A 21,404-nucleotide genomic window follows, 5' to 3' on the forward strand; every position below is an offset into this window, starting at 1 on the left:
ACAAGTGAGGTCCTCCATACAATGTATGTCCCTATAATGTATTTATAGCAGCTATACTGCCACATAAATAAGAACAAAGTAAATTCACTGTGAATTGAATTAAAAGAAAAATGGGAACTCAACTGTAGCATTATTCAACCATCATTTATGTAGGCACTATAGCTATTCAACCACACACACACACACACACACACACACACACACACACACACACACACAGCCATGTGTGTGCATTTTACATAGATGTATATATACATAAATATATAGGTATAGATACACGTCTGCACACACACACACACACACACACACACACACACACACACACACACACACACACACACACACACACATGCAGACACGTGCACGTGCAGTCATATTTCCTAAATAACTTGCCTGTTACAGTGGTAACAAGGTGAGTTGGGAAGAGACGACTTGTGTACATTCAGCAATATCTCACATCTAATTATGTGGGATCCACAGGTGTTCCTAGACAGGCTAAGAGACACAATCTGCACAGGATGTTGTGGGTTTGTCCTGTGGACCTCCATTTCAAATAGCATCTAATTATGCCTTCAAGTCTCTCCACCTTAATGCTCTTAACATGAAAGAATAGGAAGTGCAGCTTTGCTCCTAGGTCTTTTTGTGACCAAATACTCACTTTAGCACAGATAAATCTGTCATCTCTGCATAGGAACTCGACTTCTGTCCCTTCATTTCCACAATCTCATCTTAATGGTAATTAATCAGAGCTCATGTAGCATCTAGCAGAGCATGCAGCCATGTAATTTCCAATAATGTGAGATCTTTGTCTTTTTACACAGCTCTCTTTTCTCACCAACAAGTTCATACACAATGCATCTTTTGCACAAGTCAGCTGGCCATTCAGACCTGATTACCATTACTTATAAACAGCACCCAATATACTATAATCCTTTGCTTGTGGTAGCTACCTGTCTCTCTCCTGTAGAGTGCAATCCCTTTTATCTGGAAATGAGCATGCTGTCTAAATCATAGGTACTTATTTTTATTCCACTGACTTCAAAATCATATGCAAACTACTTCAATGCATGCTAAAGATGACAATCAGATGTTCCCAAGAGGAAAGTATTATGTACAAAGATGAAACCTGCATGTATGCATAATGAATAGTCTTTGATCTCTAACTGTGCCAAGAAATCTTGTCTATAGAATGGTTAAGAGGAGCAGAGACAAGACATATTTTTGCTCGAGTCCTTTACCTATCAAGATCATATATATCTCAGTCAACATTAAAAATGTGGACTTTTGAGTTTCTCTTCAGATACATGGACGGAATGCTGCACAGTGGCATAGGCAGAACCTCATTCTGTTGTACCATCTACAGGAGGATGTTTTATGATGTATCTCAGATCCCCAAAACATATGTAGACCATGTAGATGAAATTCCTTGATCCCCACCAATGACCATGCATGGAGAAAGGATTGATCTACCATTCCGTGACCTGGAGATGAGATAGCATAAAAAAGTTGATTATTGACCTTTGCCTAAGATGATTTGGAGTCTTGTATACTTATGGTAAGCAAAGTGTTTGAACATGGCATTTTTTATGGACAATCTGTGACCAGCAGTAATAAAATTAGTCTAACATAACAATCCAGATACCCACAAGCAAAGTTTTTCAATAGAACCAAGTGTCAATAGGTGGCACCTTATAAAGAAACACTCCAATACCCTCTAAATAGGCTAAATATTCTGAATAGTTTAGAGGTGTATATTCACAAAGCAAGTTTTCCTTCCAGCAAGTCAAAGTCATGTTGAGAGGACATTCATCTGTTGTCAGAAACTCTTAATGTATGGTACCTAGCCTGGAAACTGTGAGTATCTGTGCATCCAACAGGGCCTTCTACCAGGGTTGGGGGCAATTTTGGAGCAGAAGATAGTCCACTCAGTTGAGAAGTTCAGTTTGAGAAACAATGCTTCATACAAGATCAACCATATCTAACTAGTGCTCTTCAACTTCCTCTACAAGTTCAGACTCCTTCTCCAGTAGTGAGGTGACATTTCACATCTCAAAAGCTAATTTCTACTGACATCTCTCCCATCATAATCCATCTCATCTGCTTATCACTTGAATAGCAGTCCTTTTGACCATCTATATTTAATTTGCATGTGGTGAGTACACGTGGTGGCCGAGCACAATTTTTTGGAACATGCCTAATAAGGTTAAGTGGGCCACTTATCACCCAGGTGCACATTGTGTGCACCCCATGTCTAGTTCCAGTGGCTGATTATGGTTTTGCCACCTCTGAATGACTGACTGTGGGGAAAAAATCATCTACTTTCAAATGAACAGCAAGCTGAGGTCATAATCAAAGAACATATTCAACAGCAGGTAAAAAATATGATCTAGGGCTATAGCTGTCCCTATTTTAAAATTACAATCCTGTCCCGCTGTTCATAACTATAGGCTGATTAGCCTAGCTGTATACTGGTAAATTGTTTTGGCTGCCCTCTCCAACTCCTTTCAGCGCTCAGTTGATTTCAGTGTAGACATTTCTGGGAATGATTCTTAACAGGCACTCATGCTTAACCAGTTTAACTAGCTTTTACACGCATTGTGAGCTCTCTGGGCAGTGGGCTTTCACCAGCACCATTTATCTAGAGATCAATCCTTATGTAATCAGTCTGGTGGTTAACTGGCTACTTGACAGGTAACTTACCAGTAAAATGAAGAACTGCGACTCTGGCTATTAAAGTATCAGTATGGTTGCCACACAAAGATCTGATCTGGGTCCAAAGCTTTTTGGCTTTCTGATGTCTGAATTTCCAATTACCAAGAATACCCAGATTGGTACATTTCTTTATGACACCAATGTTGGTTGCATATTAACAATATCAATGACTAGCACATACTCCAAAGCTTCCTTGACAGCATCCTTAAGCGTGCTGCATCAAATGATATGAAGTTCAGTCCCAAAACATGCATAGTCGTGCACTAAGGGAATTACAACCGAGTGTGTCAATATGCCTTGGATAATTACACACCATATTTGGTTACTGGTGTGAGAAACCTGGGAATCTTATTAGACACAACTTTAAAATCTGACAAGCATATCAAATCTGATATAAAAAGGTGCCATGGATTAATTATAGATATCCTGCATTGTGTCACCAGCAGGGACAAACATCATTTTAATACCTTTATTTATCATTGCTGTTTGGCCTGAATTAGAAAATTGTCAGTCTTTCTATGTCATTAACATTTCATAACTCAAGATGCTTGAATGTATTCATATTTATGCAAGACAGATAACCGATTCTAGTCAGGTGTTATACAGAAGGAAACTTGAACATCTGTCCTTATAGTATACTGCGTAAAGACTACAAAGATAGAACATAACTATGATATTTAAATGCTTAAAAAATAAAACTATGGTTGCTACTCTGGGTATCTCCTTTATTAATCACAATGCTTCTACCAGGAATAAGCACCAGTTTTTTCACTTCCCTCCATCAAGAACACTAAGTACTCTTTTTTCAGCACAGGTCGGGGATGCTGTGGAATTCCTTACCAATAAACATATACTGTGCAGATAGGTTATATATGCCTTTAAAAAGGTAATAGATACTTGGCTTAAGGACTGTGCATTTGTTTCTATGTCATTGATCTCTTAAATGGCCAGTCAAGCCTTTGAGCTTGTACTGCACATCATTGAGATTTGATCATTGCCCATATTTGATACAGCCGGAAGTCAGAAGGTTCATAAGTAGTTACTAGATATGCAACCCAGGTATTGATGAGCAAAGTTCAATTTTCCATATGTCACATATCACTGTCTGGTTAAGTATTGTGCTGTGCTCAGAGTCGCACAATAGATAAATGAAAACCCATTAAGCTCCTCCCTACCCTTACCTCATTTCTTCCCAATCATCCTTCCTTCCCATTTTATCTTTTCACCCTCCATCCTACATCCAGTACACTATTAATCCCCACTACCATCTAACCCCACCCCCAAAGATGCCCCTGGACAAATTGATTTGTTACCAAACCTCATTTGTCCACAACACTTTTTCATATATAATTGTTACTTAATGCACAAGACAACTTAAGATGTAGAAACACAGCTAGTACACATTGCACTGTAGTAACATTGGATATAGCCATGTAGAAACCCATATTTCCCCTCCAAAAAGCAGCCTTACTGATTCTGCTCAACCCTGCTTGCAATGAGTGCAGCTACCCATGCATGCAGTCTTGAGTTTTCATCTCTCAGAAGTGTATCTATTAATATCAGCAAAAACACAAGTGGAGGGAAGCTGTGTATAACAAACAAAAACAAGAAACAGCTCCAGGGACAAGCCAATAGATATCCAGGTGTCAAAAATGAAAACGCCAAATAAAAAGCTTTCTTTTATTAACGCCAGTATCTCCAAAGGAATTAAACACGTTTTCGTTGCTGAGGTGCAACTTCTTCAGACAATGAGAACAACTAAGAATAAGGTTTAAATACACTGGTGTAGAGTGTCATGTGATTCTCATTAGCCACTTAAAAGTATGCATCTAAAAAAACTATATTATAAAAAATTTTTTTATACATGAATCAACTATATTACATAAATACACCATAATAATGTTAAAAACATGTAAATATTGTTGTCTAAAATGCCCCAAAATAAGGACCAAATAATTTAGTCACTTTTAAACATAAAGTAATTCTGAGAAGTTGTATAATAATGACTACATCCTACTAGCCTTTAGTTTTAATATAGGCTTAATGGAAATGTAATCATTCAAGCCAGGTTTCTTGTTTGATTCCAAGAAAATCTGCCAATGGGTTTCCCTTTCTTCCAACTTGGCCTGCCATGGTCCTCCCCTAGGGTCCATGTTGATCCTTTCTAAAACAAAGAATCTATATCTAGCTGTAGGACATGTCTGTGTATGTTTGTATAAGGCATTGTTAATGTTCGCTTTTTGTACATCATACATGTGCTCGTATATCCTGCATTTAAGAGTACGCTCTGTTTTGCCCACATAATATGCTGGGCACTCTAAACAGATGGCAAGATATACTACTCTGGTGGAATTGCAATTGTAATACTCCCTAGCTTTAACTACTCTGTCTAAAGCTGTGATGGTAACTGTCTCGTCCTGTATGATGTAAGAACACTGTGGACAAGTTCCGCATTTATAGGTGCCTTTACGCACCCGTGTTGTTTTGTTTTGAATAGGGGCATGTTCTAATAAACTTTGCACCTCAGCAACGAAAACGTGTTTAATTCCTTTGGAGATACTGGCGTTAATAAAAGAAAGTTTTTTATTTGGCGTTTTCATTTTTGACACCTGGATATCTATTGGCTTGTCCCTGGAGCTGTTTCTTGTTTTTGTTTGTTATACACAGCTTCCCTCCACTTGTGTTTTTGGTGCTTTATGGAGGATCTGGGAGAGACTACTATGGCCGATATCGCAGGGGTTACATTTCGCTCAGAAGTGGGCGAAATACGCAAACTCACTGGTCAACTCAGTGAGCTTATCCATTTGTTGGTGCCCTTAGGTAAGGGCTTGCAGCAGGTTCTGACGAGAACCAATTTCACTGCTACACCGGAAGGTCCAGGAGGAACAGCATACACGGGGCACAAACAAGGTAGTGGCAACGTCCTCACGGAACCTGAAGATCTTACACAGCAAACGGATTTCCAGAGAACTCCTAGGCTGCTTCAAGCTGATACAACACCCATTTCAGGGCATACTGGGGAAGCGGAACCGCTACACATGCCAGTCGGAAGTTTCGAAGAATGGTACAGAGACATACCGTCGTTTACTACCGTGCGGAGCCCGAAGCAAGCGAACATTAGAGCATCCAGTTTCCAGGAATCGATGACGGAACTGGAAAACAGCTTGTACAGGTACCGCAGACTTAACTTGGACAACAAGTATTTGCAAGAATGTTTAGATAAGCGACTGGTACCTAAAGGACTTAGAATACACAAATACCCCAACAATGTAGTTAAGGACAGTGTATTCCACCAAGAACTTGTTACAGCTTTCGACAATTGTGGGTTAGCTATTGTACAAGCAATTGTACGAAACAATGAAAGGGAAATTGATGTGCTGGACAAGGAAATCACTAAACACAATCAAGCTGTTGTTTCGGACTTATTGTTTCAGGTTCAAGAACATAAAAGTAAATATTATAAAATAAGGCAGGATATAGATAACAAATGTGACATTATAATCAAAAGAAAATGTAAAAAATTGCAAAGGGATATACGGGAATACAGTGAGGGTAAACAATACCCTTTCCCACCTTCTTCATACAACAAGAATTATACACATTCCAGGACTGTGTCTTTTACTGGGCATTTACTAGATGATCAAGAACAGGGTATGGACAGACCAGATGAATGGGCTGTGGATCCTTTACCTAGGAGGTCCGAAAGGATCCGAAATCAAAGAAGTACTTCCCAGTCTTTTTTGCCCCCAAGTCCCCCACACAGGGGGAACACGAGGAATCACTCCAACAGGCACTAAGGGAAACCATACGGGACAATGGGGTTTTAGAGGAGTTTCAACATGGGGTCACTACTGACTCTCTCTCTCCTTTCTCTTTTAGTACCTCAGAGGGCTTTACCATATATAATTACAGTCACTTGGAGGTCACAGACACTTTTTTTAAGTTATTCACAAAGGGACTTAAATATGTCCCTAGTAAATACAGTGACACGACTCAAGTTATTGTCGATTTGAAGCTTTTTATCAGAAAGCTCAACTTAGAAAACTTGATGGGCTATTCAGATTATTATGAGGAAGACATTCCACATAAGACCAGTACATTTAATCCACCCCTTCACCCACAGCTCAGGAATTTGGAAATGAGGATAGAACAAAGGATCAGGAAGCAAAGTATAACAAAGAATAAACATGTGACTAATTTAACACTTCCTGAAAGAGTACTTTTAGAAACATTGAGACAGGATTCCAACATCCGCATCATGGAACCGGACAAGGGAGGGGGGATGGTTATTATGGACCAGGCTCTGTATGAAGGTAAAATGGTGAATATTCTTAACAACATTAACAGATACACTACGGTATCTTTGAATGAGATCAACATAGCCTATAAAAAAATTGATTTGACTATTCAAAGGTTATTAGATCTAGGAATGATTGAACAGAACATTTACACCTTTTTACATAACCAGGAACCCAAAGTTCCATCTATTTTTGGGGTTCCCAAGGTCCATAAAAATCCATCCAACCCCCCGCTGCGACCCATAGTAGCGGCTCAAGGTTCAAAAATTTCTACCATTTCAAAATTTCTTGATTACAAGTTCAAGAAATTATGGCCTAGATCATCCCATCTTCTAAAGGATTCCTGGGATTTTTTAAAACAGATTACCCCGGATCTGAACGTTCCCAACCTTAAATTCCTTACCATCGATGTGGTAGACCTGTTTTCTGTAATTCCACATGTAACAGGTCTACACTGGTTGGAAGAAGCGATAACATCTTGTCCCAAGGCCAACCAAGGGGATAGCTTTCTCATTATGAATTTAATGAATTTAGTATTACATCACAACTTCATTCATTTTGGGGGAGAATATTACAAGCAAATCTCTGGTGTCGCTATGGGGGCAAATTGTGCCCCTACCTATGCGGACATCATTCTCTCTATCTGGGAAAGTAAGTTTGTGACAAACAGTGCCTTCCAAAAGTACTGGGTAGCCTATTATAGGTTTTTAGATGACATTTGTATTTTTTGGACAGGGTCCATTGGTGAGATAAAAGAATTTATGGATTATCTAGCTACTACAACTGATTTCCTAAAATTCACATACAAGATATATGAAGATGGGGTAGAGTACCTTGATGTCCTTCTTAGTAAAAGAGCACTAGGAGGTTTCAAATCCAACGTATACAGAAAACCTACATACTCCAATAGTTACATCCATTTCCACAGTTCCCATCCTATACATCAGAAAAGAGGTATTGTGAAAGGACAGTATGTAAGGATTTCACGTATGACGTCAGAGGACGATGACTTTCTCATGGAATGTAATAAATTGAGGTCCATGTTTCAAGATAGGGGATACCCAGTCATGTTCATCAACCAAATTCAGGAACAGGTTGTGAAGGGTAGAAAAGATAAATATACTCCAGTATTGGGTATAGGCATCAACTCAACTGGGCAAAAAGTATGTGACAACAAGGCCGAATTCTCACATGCTTTCATTACACAATATAGTTCAAATTCAGCAGCTATTAGAGAAATCATTAGACAGGAGTGGGATGCTTTTACGGCTTTTACTGACCTTTCCAAGTTTCAAAGAAAAGAATTAAAGATGGTTTATAGTAGGGGCAAAAATATCAAAAGTTTATTAGAACATGCCCCTATTCAAAACAAAACAACACGGGTGCGTAAAGGCACCTATAAATGCGGAACTTGTCCACAGTGTTCTTACATCATACAGGACGAGACAGTTACCATCACAGCTTTAGACAGAGTAGTTAAAGCTAGGGAGTATTACAATTGCAATTCCACCAGAGTAGTATATCTTGCCATCTGTTTAGAGTGCCCAGCATATTATGTGGGCAAAACAGAGCGTACTCTTAAACGCAGGATATACGAGCACATGTATGATGTACAAAAAGCGAACATTAACAATGCCTTATACAAACATACACAGACATGTCCTACAGCTAGATATAGATTCTTTGTTTTAGAAAGGATCAACATGGACCCTAGGGGAGGACCATGGCAGGCCAAGTTGGAAGAAAGGGAAACCCATTGGCAGATTTTCTTGGAATCAAACAAGAAACCTGGCTTGAATGATTACATTTCCATTAAGCCTATATTAAAACTAAAGGCTAGTAGGATGTAGTCATTATTATACAACTTCTCAGAATTACTTTATGTTTAAAAGTGACTAAATTATTTGGTCCTTATTTTGGGGCATTTTAGACAACAATATTTACATGTTTTTAACATTATTATGGTGTATTTATGTAATATAGTTGATTCATGTATAAAAAATTTTTTTATAATATAGTTTTTTTAGATGCATACTTTTAAGTGGCTAATGAGAATCACATGACACTCTACACCAGTGTATTTAAACCTTATTCTTAGTTGTTCTCATTGTCTGAAGAAGTTGCACCTCAGCAACGAAAACGTGTTTAATTCCTTTGGAGATACTGGCGTTAATAAAAGAAAGTTTTTTATTTGGCGTTTTCATTTTTGACACCTGGATATCTATTGGCTTGTCCCTGGAGCTGTTTCTTGTTTTTGTTTTTATTAATATCAGCACATTATGCTATGAAACAGAGTTTAACATTTGCAGCCCAATACAGCTGAATACAAACAACACACACATACATGCACAGACAGACAGATACACACACATGCAGGCATGCACACACACACAAATACATAGAGCACAAGATCCTTGGAACAGAACAAGCCATGAATGTGAACACACATTATAGTAATAACAGAAACAATATTCAAAGTGTTTACTAGGTCTGATTTTGGCTACTAATGTAGGAGAGTAGAATGTCTTGCTGAGCAGGGGTGTTTCAGATTGAAATTTGACCTACACATACCCCAAATAGTCAAGAAAGTAAATAAAAAATGTGGTACTCTTTACAGAAATAGACAATACCTAACTAATAACACAAAGCCTATCATTGCACGAACGCATCTCATCTCCATGCTATATGCCTTACACATTCTGACAAACATAAAAAAATCAGACCTAGTAAAATTAGATACCTGCTATAATAAGATCGCAAAGTTTGAACAGACTCCAACTTTAGAACACACCATTGCCTTGCACTCAAACAACTCAATTGGCTAGAACTACTCCAGCTCTTAACTTATAAACATCTTACTTTGGCCCATACACATGTTAATCAATCTGAAAAAACCCTGCTGTGCAAAACTCCCCTACACTAGTAGCCATCCTTTATGCTCAAATAATAAATCCTTCTTAAAAGTTACCAACTTCAACAATGCATCTGAAGATTGCCTCTATTTTACGTGCGTAGGCAAAATCTGGAACTCATTGCCGACAGATACATGGACAGCTACAAACACTCTGCAGTTTAAAAAGGACTCAAATGCCATTTATTGAGTACAAGGCTATGCTTACGCACCAATCCTCAATAACTTATGAGTGCCTTCTTGCACCTCCTCCCGCTATCCAGCTCCTCTGTCCTCTCTTCCCTCTTCTTCTTATCTTCTCTATCCCATCCTTTCCTTCACAGTAATTAGTCTGACTCAGTCTCCACCTCCAAAACTTCCAGCAGCTGTTCTCAGTTAGGAACTGGTCTAATTTCCCTTTATTATTATCTCTTCCTGATGATATAGTATTATTTACCTGTGTTATCTCTCCATAGTTATGCACATGCATCCATTTTTTGGTAGATAGACCTATTGGGATCCTCTATTATTAGAAATGTGTACACACCTTAGTCTTTATATGTAAAATTCATGTATTAAGAACTCTGTATGTATTACACTGTATCTGTGCTACTTCTCTGTTGTAATGTTTTTATATTTTGTACAATTGTCTTGTTGTAAATGTGGAGCTTTTCCCCCCAGGCAGTTAGCAATGATTTCAGGAAATGATGTCATCCTTCCTTTTAGTGATTGGTGTTTCTTAGTATTTTAAACATGTGTTTTCCATTCTGTTTTATGGTCTGAAGAAGGAAGTTGTTTCCGAAAGTGATAACCTGTTTGTTACATTAACGAACTGCTATCTTCTAGCCGTGGTAGTGTTTCCCATTAAACAAATGTAATAATAATAATAATGATAATAATAATATTTTATTTATATTGCTATTATTATTATTATTGTTATTATTATTATTACACTAACAACTCCAACAAAAACTGATGGGTGCACCTAATATTCAGACACTAAATAATTGTGAAGTATTTTTTCACCTGGGCTGTGCCTGCAAATGGTCACCCATGATCATGTACTGCCCTGGTAAGCAGAAATAATTAAACTGATTACTTAATGAAATAGTATATACAGTTCAGCAATGCATATGGCACCAATGACATGAATGCTGAATATTTGAGCATAATCCAGTAAGCAACATGTGTAGGCCTGACACATGACATTATTTTATATAAATGCATCTGCATAAGATGGCTGGATGTGTGCAGACAGCATGCCTAATTGGACTGCAGCATTCATATGGAGCAACAGCCTATTGCATCTTAGAGACACAGCATGGAATTATTGCATATAACAAGTTTTATATGATTATCCCTCTAGCAATTGCATACAAATTTGGTTAATTACATTGTAAGTCTTCCTGATATTGTTTGGTTGTGCTGCTATATTTAATACAGATATGTTGTTCTTTCTATCTTTTGGTGAATACACAAAAAATTATAATTAAAAAAAAGCCTTAAGAGTTACAAAAGAAGCAGATAAAGAATTACAGTGCTGTCATGGCAAGGTAAGAACAAGCATTGAGAAAGGAAATTATATTAAGCCAATACGCTACAACATAGTGCTAACAGAACTTTTAAAAATGTGATTGCACACTGCACTCAAATGTGCTCTCTATGAGTAAAGCTCATCACTCATGAAGAAAATATTCAGCCAGTTTACTGTCAAAACAAAATTGATCTGTATGATATCTCTCTGCAGGAAAATGTACAACACAGCATGTAGCAAAACATAATTAAATGTCAAATTTCAATTTTTTTAATATTCTGTCCTCTTATTTTATAAAATAAAGCAGACAGTTTAACTCTTTTGTTATGTTTATTCTTTGCTCTGCTTAGCACAACCAATGCATTTATTTTATTTGTACAACACTATTGCCTTCCTTATATATTCTAAAGTTTTGTGTTATTGTGAAGTAGGTTGAGTCACTGAATACTCAAATGACTTAGCCATCCTGCAGGAAGGTTCGTGCCAAATAAATAATTGGTGCCAAAATAATCCACTGAAACTAGATGCCAAACATGCATTATTCTATCCTTGGAAAGACATCTATCCTAGGGAACTACCACAGTGAAAATACACCCCTAAGAGGTGACCCAGTTTTTTGGGATTTGGAAATGTAAGTGGACAGTGACCTAACTTTTGACCAACATGTGTCCATTGTTATAAGAAAGTCCTTCTATATTGCACTGCTTATAAACAAAGGATTTTTGTCTAGATCTAAGAATGTCATTACCCCCCTTTACACAGACTTCATTAGGCCAGTTGTTGAATATAATTCCCCTTTGGCATGTATGTGAACAAACACATGCAACACATGGAACGCCAGCAGAGATAACCTTATTAAAGGATACAATGTCTATGCAACATATCCTACCTGGACCAACCCAAAGCCATACTCGGTGTCTTTAGACAGATAATAGATGACCTGTGTTGGCATACAAGGCATCCTCTGATCCAGTTCTGATGTATTTACTCCTCACCCACAAGTCAAATGGCTCAGTTTATGGAGCTAAACCTTTTCAGCAATATCAGAAGGACAGCTTGGAGGGACATGTATATCTCACAGAGAACACCACTGCTCTACAACAGACTACCCATCCACATAAAGCAAAGTTCATCCCTGTTCCTATTCAAATACAAGTTGGATTTATGGATGGGAAATAGAAAATTTACCCCAGAACTGCCCCCTGTATTAATAATGGACAGAGGCAGCTCCTAAATGCTTTATCCTATGCATGGGTCCACTCACATTGCTATGGTATGATCCCAGTTATTCTCATTACGGGTAATATATAACATTTTGATCATGGGATGGATGATGCCAATTTATACCCAAATGGGATAGGTTAATTTGAGCACAAAAAGGGAAATGACCAGGCTTAAAATGGCCCACAAAGGCAGCTAGCCTAGTACTTAACCTATGAATCTATGACCTGTGAATCATTGACTGACTGCTAAACGTGTGATACCCCTTTTGTGCTGTAATAATACAGTTTTATCTTATAAGTAGATTACAAATGTACATGCAAGCATTAAGACTATTCCTAGAGATAGACTTACATATGTCAAAGTACAGCTCTACAGCTCACAGCAGCCCATGTCTGATGCAGCAGTCTGATGGAGAAGAGCATTCCAAGAGGAAAGGTAAGAATTGCAGTGACCATAGCTGTCCAGGTTAAAATAGTACAAAGAAATGCCACACTTGTATGAGTAATAGTATTTTTTTATGGTATTATACATAGCAGATAAGCAGGACTCCGGTGGATTCTAGTGTTGAAATAAATGGCACAGATTTCTTCTCTGGAGAACAATGTTATAATGTATTATGTGAATGTCTAGTGCGTACCATCATGTTATGATATCAGTGTGATATCTTTACTTTCAAAGAAACAAATACTTCTAAAATGATCTGACAACTATAACAAATCTCAAGCTGGAATTTGAAATCAAGTATCAATGAGAGTCAAACAAATGCCTATAGTGCATGAAATATTCACAGCTTGTACTGTCATACACCAAAGACCAGGACTCTCCACTGTAAACAGCAGACAAAACCCCATCCTTGTGAACTCAACCTGCAATACACATCCAAAAAATTATCTAACAGCTGCATCCAAATCCTTTCTAAAATAACAAACAAAACTATGCCAAAGCAGCACACTCAGTCTTTAAAATATATAACCTAAATGTACACAGCATCTGCAATAAAACAAGTGAACGTCACACCTGGATTCAAGCTCACCCCCCCCCCCACAAAGATGAAGACATACTCCCATTAGGATATAACATAATAATAAATAGCCAAACCTCTAAGCACAACAACAAACCCCCCAAATCTTTTTCAGAAGAACTTATAATAACTCATCATAAAGTAAATTCATATAAGACAATATGCATAATAGGGAAATAAATACCTCCAAACAGAAACAATATTAATACCACTGAATATATACTCATCTGTATAACTAGCAATGCAAAACATGAAACCCTTCTTCTCAGTGACCTCAACACAGATTGGTCTGAGCAAGACACTAACACTTTGTACTTAAGTATCAATCCATTCCATGTAACCAAAGTTATTAAGCTCCACCACAATATGATAAAAACTCCAGCAAAGATAGTACGCTGGATTCCATACTATTCCATTAACCCTGAAAAAAAAAAATAAAACAGGCTGGACTCCTCCCTGATAAATTTAGCAACCACCATCTTATCTATGTAATAAGAAATCTCTTAAAAATAACCAAGAGCCAACAACTAATCTCTGCAAGAAACCTTAGCAGCATCACCATGGGCACTCTCATTGAGACATTGAATCACTGCAATTCAGCCTCACTAAACACACTCCCACTAGATGAAGTTGTCTCCTACTTCAGTTCCACCTCTCTCCAAATCTACATCAGTAGTTACCTCGTCAACACAATTTACATCAGTAGTTACCTCTTCAACACAATTTACATCAGTAGTTACCTCTTCAACACAATTTACATCAGTAGTTACCTCATCAACACAATTTACATCAGTAGTTACCTCTTCAACACAATTTACATCAGTAGTTACCACTTCAACACAAGTTGGTCAAAGTGACAACTGTACCCTGACTAACATGAGAAACAAGACAATCAGTGAAAAGCAGACATAGTGCTTTAAATAAATGGCACAAAGACAAAAAAAAAATTAAACAATTAGCAAAATTAGTGACAGCTATAACAGCACAGACATCATACTCCAATAATCTCAAACAATTGTAGTCTACAATAATAATCTTATAAAGCTAGAAAACAACACTACCCCTAACCATCTTCCCAAATAAATTAATGCCGCCACAACTTGTAGGTTCAATAAGTGTATAATAGTTACTACCTCACACATCATCCAAAAGAATGTAAATATACCTCTTCTCACATCAGACAAATAAGTTCTCATTTGAACCAGCCCCAATTACTGCAATAAAGCAATTCTTGAATAAACTAAAACTCTCTGCAATAGAAGCAGACAGTATTCCTGAAAAGTATTTTAAATTAGAAATAGATGTAATAAGCTATACAGTCTGTTTTAATCAAAACATCCTTTCAAGAATCCTGTGTTCCAAAAATGTGGAAATTCTCTTGCATTATCCCAACATATAAAGAAGGTAGTACCACCAAAACTGTCAAACTGTCATCCTATCACATTACTCACCCCCACATTCATTATGTACTTGCACCATGTATCCATCATCAAACCCAAAGATGCCTGCTATAAGAACACTATTTTCCCCCCTCACAAGATGGCTTCTGGCCCTATCACTACACTGAAACTGCCTTAATACATTTTCTAGGAAAACGTCAACCAAAGCGAAACTATTGGTAACCCTTTTTCCACCCTATATCTGGACCTCTCAAAGGCATTTGATTCCATATCTCACCCTTTTCCTCAACAAGCACTCATAATCAGTATTAAGCAGTACTGCCACTGAGTGGTTCTCCAGTGACATCAGCAGCCATATACAATCTGTCAAATAGCAGAATTCCTACTCTACTCACCAGTCAGCAGAAACAGGGAGACCACAGGGGAAATACTATAAATTGTATTTAATATATTCATAAAGGACATGCATAAGGCAGTCAAACATACAACAATCATACAATATGCTGATAACTTCACTCTTGTTTTTTCAGCCCCAACACTAATCCCAACTCCAGACATCACCTAAGATTCCTTTTCCTCAACTGAGACCTAACTATAGAAAACATACTTACTCTTAAATCCCCAAAAATCAAAATTAATCACATTCACCTCTAGGAACCTCCCACAAGCTAACACTGCACTAAGTATAGTCTTGTCTAATAATACCAAAATAGAACATGTCAACCATATCAAGTTACTGAATGTCACCATAGATAAACTTAAAATTGACTGATACATCAGTGCTGCTGTTCAAAATCCCATTGTAAATTAGGACTACTTTACAAAGTAAGACCATATCACACTGACCACACTAGTAAGGTGAATTCAACATCCCTCTTTCTGTCAAGTCTTCATTTTTCACTAATGTTCAAACTGGTCTAATGAACATGCTTGAATAATATTATAAAATAAGTTTACATCCAGTATCCCGAACCAAACTAAACCTAACCAAACCCATTGCTGCTTTACTCTGCAGAACATGAAGTGGCTAGAACTGCCAAACGACATACCTTACACATACCTCGTAATGGCATGTAAAATACTACATTATCCCTCAAAACCCCTTCCATTAGTAATATAACATAGTACAAACCCTAAAGAAACCTTTGATTAATGGACCAGTAACCAATATAATCCCCAAAAATCCAGCAAATCACATGGGGATTCTTTGTACTCATCAGCTAAATTATGGAACAGCACTCACTTCACGATCAGGTAAACAAACAACTACTTTGCGTTTAAAACCAACCTCAAACTGCATTTAAATCATTCTAGAATCTTAAATACTTTTAATCTCCGGATATAAAATGCTAACTGATCAAGATTTCCTCTTTTTATTTAATAAACCATTTCCTCACTTCTAACTTTTTGTGTCTTACTGACGTGAGTTGATTGCATTCCTCCCATAAGGAATGTATGCTTTATTGTTCTCTTATCAGCTTACACATCAATATGAATATAAATGCATTTGACATTACCTTAGTATGCAAATGTTTGATGCTCTCTACGACTTAGTGATGCTGGTACATCTATAATGATGATTTTTTGTTTCAGTTATGATGTGTAATATGTACCACTCTCACATCTTAAAACTTAGTACAGTTTATAACTTTTAGTGATATTTCCTGTTTATTCCATTTTAATGAAGTGCAATATTTTTGTAATTTTTTTCTTTAGAACGTGTTCAAACTCTGTAACAGTGTACTGTACATCTACTGTTTCTTTTAGCTTTTTTTCTCTGGGCCTTTACTGAAAATGGGCAATACATCCAGCCGGACTTTCCTGATAAACAAAAGCAAATAAAATAATAAAATAACTAAATACATTGCAAGAGCAGTCAAAAACCATGACATCTGTTTTGGCACACAAATTTCTAGAAGGCTGTCCAGAGGCATGGAACAGAGCAAACTATGAACATGTGGGTATGGCACAACATAACACTACATCATCACACCTGATATAAAGCACCTTCTCTTCAGTGCAGTGCGTGCAAGATAGTGACATACGAAAGTTGAACAAAAACTCAAATAATATGAAAAGGGTGGGAGCAGACAATAAACAATGGAGGCACACATTCAAAATCAACAATGTGAACAGGAAGGATACAAACCAATGTGTCTCTGTGTGTTTGTGCACATGTATGCACATGCAATGACACATTTTCTTGGTACGTGATCATTTTGACATTATACTGATTGTGATGCAGAAGATGGAACAGGCATACATGTTGAACAGCATGCAGATAATGGAAAATAGTCCATGTTGCAATCATCTGAGCAATGCAACGTAAGGTATGGAAGACATCAGGCCATGTGCATACAACATAAGGTATGGAAGACATCAGGCAGTGTGCATACAACATAAGGTATGGAAGACATCAGGCAGTGTGCATACAACATAAGGTATGGAAGACATCAGGCAGTGTGCATACAACATAAGGTATGGAAGACATCAGGCAGTGTGCATACAACATAAGGTATGGAAGACATCAGGCAGTGTGCATACAACATAAGGTATGGAAGACATCAGGCAGTGTGCATACAACATAAGTTATGGAAGACATCAGGCAGTGTGCATACAACATAAGGTATGGAAGACATCAGGCAGTGTGCATACAACATAAGGTATGGAAGACATCAGGCAGTGTGCATACAACATAAGGTATGGAAGACATCAGGCAGTGTGCATACAACATAAGGTATGGAAGACATCAGGCAGTGTGCATACAAGAAGCATGATTAGCAGGTACACACATGGATCAGGACTTTAATGAAGTAATTATGAGAAGACAGGGGGGTGTTAGACTGAAAAAAAAATGGATAAACTGGGATGAAGACAAGTAGGCCAAAGTTTAACTATGGGCATTGTCACTATAGGTGAGAAATGTAATGGGTGCGGATAAGATGAAACACTATCAGGAAGATATACCAGAGTTTGGTAACAACAGTGACATGAACCTGAGATCTGTAAGGTATGCCAGAAACTCATCAAGATAATTTAATGAATCCTGAACACTACCTTTATCTTGCTGTCCACTGTACCAGTGAGATGAATGAATGTGGTGGATAGCACCACGTGGCTAAGCAGCTCCTGCACTAATGTTCAGAATGTTAGCTCACCAGTAAGTGAAGCATTATTCTATGTCTCTCTTCACTGTGGGTGAAGTTCATTCTTCCTGCTGTGTAGGAATCATGTAGTTGAACTGCTGTACCTACAGGGGTGAATAGGGCTAGTTCCACAGTGATGGACTCGTACTGAAAACAGTCATCTGAATGGAAACAAAAAATAAACATACTCCTATACATACACAAAAAAAAGCAACTCTACTGCACACCTCTATACAATACTACTAATTTTACTGCTGTATAGCTTGCAGATATGTAATTCTCTTTAACTATAACTTTATGACCCCAGTACAGGGCAGTCCATAAACCACTGTACAGTGGAATCACACATGCATTTGGGTATACAGAGCACAGCACAGTACAACAGATATGCATGCCTAGGAGAAAACATGCTAAAACATAAACAAGTTGTATAACAAAGAACTATTATATTCAATAAATATGCATTTGACTGAATGAGCTTTAGATAGAAAATAGTGCTGTAAAGTTTGTTCTAATGAATGCGTACTTTAAGGAGTGTTAATGAACCATCATATGCAAATTCAGAGCACAGTTCCAAGGGCTTTTTGAGGTATTTGTGAATCAACTGCAAATGCTTTGTTGTGGTATTAATTAGGGATATAGTGCAGTACTGAGATAGTTAATACCTTTCAAGTCTTTGTTCTTTTAATTATTATTGCAATTACTACAGCTATTTCTGCTACTTTTTTCTTGTATCTAATTTACTACTGTCCTGTGGTGGGTCTACTTCAGTAGACCAAAAGTTCACTTACCTGGTTTTCAGTTAGCTGAGACGAAAAGACTGACAACTTGACATCATCAACATCTCTGAACACTGACTTCCCAATCCAGTTAAGTAACCACTTGACCACCGTATTGAACTCTGACACTTACCCCCGCAGTAGTGTGATCTTGGAGTTGGTATATTTAGTTAGGGGGGTGTGGGGAGCTAAGCCGCCCCCCCACATGGGTGGGTTTACTCTTCTTCGGTATTACTATTTTTTCAGGATGGCCAAGCGATTACTTACATGGAGTGGGATGTTGGTGTTCTGTGGTTGTTGGCCTTTTCGTCTCAGCTAACTGAAAGTCAGGTAAGTAAACTTTCGGTCTACTAAAGTAGATTCCCTGTGGCATATGAGTTATGCTTGTATGTATGCTTTCTACATTATCAGAGGTAAATATACATTGCTGGTATTAATAGAGTATACAGACATTCCATTCAAGGTCTACAAGGCAAGTGCCATGACTGACTGTACAGAGAAGCTATGGGGAAGAGCGGAGTATGGTACATTATGGTGTACACAGATGTCAGTGGCCTATCAGAGAAGGCACTTGTGAAGAAAGCAACCAGAGTTAGTGATGTGGCAGACAGGTACCAGTGTAGGTGCTAAAAGTAACATTCACAGAAATGTTCCACAGCCAGCTGCAAACAGGTTGGTATTCTGGAGTATAGTAACTAGATGGTACCAAGGACAATGGGGATGATGTGGGACTGATTAAGGACGGTGCCTTTAAATTACGATGGAGGTTGGCTGGGTTAGTTAAAGACAGACAGTTAAGGGGCAGAATGCAAGTTGCTGAAGGAAGACAACAGTACACAAAGTGAAGGAACAAACAGAAGTGACTTGGAGCATGGCAGGGAACTATCATACTGCAGTACAAAGTATGTGGTTAGGAGGATGAGGTAGCTGTCAACAGTGATACTGAAGGAGAGTGCAGGAATTGCACTTACCACAAAAATATAAATCAGTGATGGGATTTTCACTGAGATGGCTGAGACTTACACTTCTGACAGACAGGGAATAGACAGAGGTCAGACTAGTGAATAGACAGAGGTCAGAATAGTGAATAGACATAGGTCAGAACAGTGACCTTTCTCAAGGATCTTGGCAACAGTGAGGAGATGGTAGCTAAAAAATATTATTCCAAAAAGAGAATGAGGGAGAGGGGAAGGGTCAGACTTAGAATATGTACGTTGACAATTTATTTATCTGTTTGTTTATTTATTCACTGAATTTGTTTCCTGGGTTTTATAATTTAAGGCAACAGAAGGGTGAAGAATTGGTGGACTTGTTACACTGTACTGGTCCTCAGCCTCATCAAGGAATAAGATAAGAGTTTGAGGCAGGCCATAAATAATAAATTTTCAGGGTACAAATCTCACCCCCACACACATGTCTTGTAAGAAAACTACAGGCACATTGGACAGCTCACAAGACACAACATTAAAAGCAGAATGTTTGAAGAGTAGGAAACTACAGGGTTTGAAGTAAGACATGACTTCGGGAATAAGAAAAAGTGACTAGTGGGGGACTGCTAGAGATGGTGCTGGAACTAACATTTTTTGGTATGCATTTTGTAGAAATATTACTAAAAAGAGAGAATAGCATCAGCTTTGTCTCTAACAACACATTGATAAGTACAGTATTGGATGATGGAGGGTGTATGTCTAGCAAACTATATGAAAAAAACACCAAACAGAAAGGTGACAGGTGAAGATCATTGCAGACAAAATGAAAGTACTGTGTGAATCATCTAGCCATGACACCCGTGGTGTGAAGTATCCAACAGGATGAATCAAGCTGATGCGAATAAAAAAATAAATAAATTATATATATATATATATATATATATATATATATATATATATATATATATATATATATATATATATATATATATATATATATATATATATATATATATATATATGGATCTAGGACTATTGAAAGAAAGTTCAATAGTCCGAATCCACAATAACCAAATGCACTTTAAGGAAAGCGCTTTCACTGAAAAAGCGCATTCGTTAAAGTGTGTTCTAAAAAAAATAAATTAATAAATCTTCTGTTATGCAGGGGGACAAGCCCCCATGCACCCCCCCTACTTTTATATTCTCACTTCGAGGTCGCACTACAGTGGGAAAAAGGGAATTCTCCCTTAACCACACCGTAGTGCGACCAGCACAACCAGCATACTTAACCGAAAGTGCTACTTCAGTGAACAGCCTTTTGGTTAAGTATGTTCAGTGATTTCTGCTTCGTCATATATATATGCGTGTGTGTGTGTGTTTAGAATAAGTACACATATGACCACAACAAGCCAACAAATAAAGACAGATTCAAAACAATGGTCTCCTGAAATGGTTATGGACAATAGCACAC

The sequence above is a fragment of the Protopterus annectens genome, chromosome 4.part1, assembly GCF_019279795.1.
Source record: "Protopterus annectens isolate FY-2018-M chromosome 4.part1, PAN1.0, whole genome shotgun sequence".
NCBI lineage: Eukaryota > Metazoa > Chordata > Ceratodontiformes > Protopteridae > Protopterus > Protopterus annectens.